Source organism: Elephantulus edwardii, unplaced genomic scaffold (genome assembly GCF_000299155.1).
Source record: "Elephantulus edwardii isolate Elephantulus edwardi_28Jun2011 unplaced genomic scaffold, EleEdw1.0 scaffold00376, whole genome shotgun sequence".
In the NCBI taxonomy this organism is placed as follows: Eukaryota; Metazoa; Chordata; class Mammalia; order Macroscelidea; family Macroscelididae; genus Elephantulus; species Elephantulus edwardii.
The window spans coordinates 1,206,953-1,211,549 of NW_006400126.1; positions in this window are offsets into that span (position 1 = coordinate 1,206,953).

The window sequence follows — 4,597 nt, forward strand, 5'->3', positions numbered from 1 at the left end:
ATCTAACATACTTTGGACATGTGAGGAGAGACCGGTCCTTGGAGAGGGACATCATGCTTGGGAGGGTGGAGGGACAGCGCAGGAGAGGAAGACCCTCTATGAGGGGTGGATTGATTCAGTGACTGGAATAATTGGGATGGGAGTGTCAGAGATGGTGCGATTGGCACAGGACAGAGCGGAGTTTAGGGCTGTTGTACAGGGTCGCTATGAGTCACAAGCGACTCGACGGCACGTAACAATAACAATAACAACAACAATGCTAAATCAGCTTTATTGTAGTTTTAAAATTCTCTACAAACAAAGCATTCAGTACTGCTTGTGCCCTGAGTGTTCTAACTCCAAATGCCTCACCTTTTGTACAACATTGCACATGATTCCAATTTGCTAATAAAACCATGTATCATTTAGATATTGTTTGTCTGCTTCCTTTCCACTCACAATTTGCATATTCTATATATAATCTGTGTTCTTTAATTCTCCACAATATGTCTGAATCTCAAATTCAGTGTCTTGATAGTTTTAGAGATGAGAATTCTTTAGGCAAGCTTTTGATTTTACATTGATGCCTATGTTTTTTTGTTGAAATGTTCAGTAATAAGTGTGTCAATTAGCTCTCTTACACTGTATGAGGGATAGCCATCAATCTCCTAAACTAGATATATCTAAAATATTGACATTTTTCTTTATAGAGAAAGATTTCACCTTTGCTGTGAGATAGCAGTTGGTATACCTGCTATAGATTAAGTACTATTTTTCAGAAAGAGAGATTTTTTTTTAAAAAAGACCTTTTTTTACAGAAAAGGTAACTATTAAAAAAAATACAGTATCAACTTGGTGCAGGTAAACTCTGTCACCTAAAGTTTTATAAGTTCTAAAAAAGGAGGAGACTAATATATGTTAAATATCTATCATATTTCTTGAGAATCATCACATGCTTTTTGAAGAGACATTAGAGGCTTTGTTTGTCCAAGGACTCCTAGTTTAGGATAAAAAAAATTCTCCCAAAGTCCAAAACTCTTGAGTACCTCAGTGTTAGATGGAAATCCAATGAAACTGACAAGAGTGTCTGCAAAGACAGCTCAGTTGAGAGAATGGGGTTTAGTCAGCACATTTCAAACACAATCTACTTCTGGAAAGAGTTCTACTTGCTTCAGGCTGGGGTGCAAGGTGCTGATTTAATCTACAAAGTGGTTTTCCTTTCTTGGGCCAAAGAAGTAGCCCTACCCAGTAAGAATGGCACCCAGCCACCATTACTCAGATTTCCCCACCCAGAGACAGATATCAACAGGTGTCTCTACAGACACATTTCATAGACTTGACTAAGGTCATGTTGACAGCTTATCCCGGGTAGAGGCTCTCCAATCACAGTCAACACACACACATGACTGCACATGCCTCAGATTTGTGACATCTTTCAAGGAGGCTGGAGAAGGAATGTTACTCTTGCATATGGGTGGAGTTGAGATGAAATATGCAAAGCATTACTAATAACAACATAGTTTTAATATCTGCTTATACAAATATATACTTTCTGCTTAGCATGAGTTCTTCCAAATAAAAACACATTGCAGTGGGTGCCAATTTTGCCTATGTATCCACTCTTTTTAGCAAATTTTGCTTTCTTTAAAAAAAATAAAGTTTAATGAATTAATTGAGTACTTTTTCACTTTGCACTTTTTTTAGCATTCAAAAACTATTTTGATCTTTGCTATCTCCTTGGTAGAACCAACAGTACTATCTTCAACTCTCAAAAATGAAAAATTGAGCAAATTAGGAGTTGTAATTAACATTGAATTTGATAAAGTCAATGACCCAAAAGTTAAAAAAATAAGAATAATTCTTGAGAGCGAACTCCTTCTTACAAATGAAAAACTTTTAATTAAGTTAGGTTTTTTTATTTTTTATTAATTCAGCTTTGGAAACCTTTAATACAAAGCAATTCATTTGAAATGTACACTCAAAGTGATGAATTGTTATGTATATACTTATTTTTACCTTTTTTGTTATGATTTGAGTGAAAGTTTCCAAAACAAGTTTCATTTTCACACACATTTTGTTTTATATTATTAATTTCAATTCCATTCCAAAGACAGATGACCCACCAGAGTGTGGAAATTATCAAACAGTATCATTGATATCACATGCAAGGAAGATTCTCCTGAGGAGTATTCAAAAACGACTGAACAGCACATCAACAGAAAACTGCCAGAAGTGCAGGCTGTCTTTAGAAGGGGTCTTGATATTAGGGATATTGTAGCTAATGTTAGATGGATCTTGGCTGAAAGTAGGGAGTACTAGAGGTATATTTATCTATGTTTCATTAACTATAGAAAGGTATTTGACTGTGTGGACCACAAAAAACTGGCTAACTCTGAGAAGAATGGGAATCCCAGAACACTTGATCGTACTAATGTGAAACCTATACTTGGACCGTGAGACAGTTGTCAGAACAGAGCAAGGAAATACTACATGGTTCAAAATTGGGAATGGTGTATGCCAGGGATGTGTCCTAGCCCCATCCTTTTTCTACCTATATGCAGAACAGATTATCTGAGAGGTTGGGCTCTATGAGGAGAAGTGTGGCATCAGGATTGATGGAAGATCTATCAACAATCTGAGCTATGCAGATGACAACCCTGCTTGCTGAAACTGCAGAGGACTTGATGCACTTGCTGCAGAGGGTCAAGGACTGCAGCTTTCAATATGGATTAAGGCTCAATGTCAAGAAGACAAAGATTCTCACCACTGGACCAATTGGGCATCAGCATGGATGGTGAAGAGCTTGAGATTGTTAACAACTTTAGTCTGCTTGGCTCCACGGTCAACACTCTTGGCACCAGCAGCCAAGAAATTAAAAGACATATTGAAATGGGAAAGTCTGCTATTAGGGACCTCTCCAAAGTACTGAAGAGCAATGGTGTCACTCTGGAGACTAAGGTGCGTTTGATACAGGCCATGGTCTTTGCAATCACTTGTTATGTGTCAGAGAGTTAGACAATGACTAGGGAGGATAGAAGGAGAATTGATGCCTTTGAGCTGTGGTGCTGGTGAAGAATATTGAAGGTACCAATGACTGCTAAGGAAACAGATTCATCCTGGAGAGGGTTAAACCAGATGCTCCTTGGAGGCAAGGATTCTGATGCTTCATCTGACACACTTTGGACATGTTGTAAGGAGGAACTGGTCCTTGGAGAGGGACATCATGCTTGGGAGTGTGGAGGGATGGTGAGGGAGGTGAAGACCTTCTATGAGGTGGATTGATGCAGTGACTGGGGTAATTGTGATGGGTGTGTTGGAGGTAGTGCGATTGGCACAGGATAGAGCAGGGTTTAGGGCTGTTGTACATAGGGTCGCTATGAATCGCAAGCAACTCAATGGCACATAACAACAACAACAACAACAATAACAATAATGGTTAATTATGGTTAACACTGAGAACATTTCATCATGTTCCTTCTAACCTTATATCTAGACCAAGAAACTGTTGTTCTAATAGAACAAGAGAAAACTGCATGGTTTAAAATTAAGGAAGGTATTTGTAACCCAGGCTCCCACGTGCTGACAAAGCAGCATCCACCTGAGAGCCCGGAGACAAAGCGAGCCCTCCCTTTTATACTTTCTTGCTTCTTTGTCTACCTACACAGTTTATAATTGGTTACTTATAGCAGTTCTAGTGCTAGTTTGCTCTTTATTGGTTAGCCATAACTCAGGGAGGCAGTTTGGAGACTTGTTTGAGCCTGATTGGTGGGGAAGCAGCTTGGAGACCTATTTGAGTCTGACTGGTTACTTCAAACACAGGGCTGCAGAAAAAATCCTTTAGGTCCTTTAAGAAGAATTCCACTTTATAGAAGTAGGCCAACAGAGTGTGGTTTATCACAGATAGGGGAGGTTGCTCATTGGAAACTACGCAAGTGAGATGGAGGTAGCTGCCCTTTGTCAGAAACTGAGTTTTTGATACTTGATTCTTACAGTATTCATCAAGGATGTACCCTTTCTTATACCTATTCAATTTGTATGCTGAACAAACAATTTGAAAGTTGGATTCTACGTAGAAATATGTGGCATCTAGTTAGGAAGAAGGCTCATGTTTATTATGCAGATGAAACAATCTTGCTTGCTTAAAGTGAAGAGGACTTGAAAGACTTTTTTCAGAAAATCAAAGACTACAGCCTTCAATATGGATTATAACTCAATAGCAAAAAAACAAACATCCTTGCCAATAGGCTGATAAACAACATCATGACAGAGAAGAGATTGAAATTGTCAACAGCTTCATCTTACTGCAATCCACCATCCACACCCTTGGTGCTAGGGGTCAAGAAATGAAAAGATATATTGCATTGGGAAAAACTACTGTCAAGGACCTCCCCAAAGTGCTGAGGAGAAATGATATCAGTTAGAAGATTAAGGTATGCCTGGTTCAAGTCATGGTCTTCTCAATCATTTACTGTGTGTCTAAGAGCTATATAATGAATAAAAATCATCAAAGACACCCCTTGCGGTTACTGCGGAGAGTGCGGAGTGTGTGCTCCGGGCCCGGAACACACATTTATTATTAAAAAACAATAAAACAAATTTTAAAAAGCCTTTTAAAAAA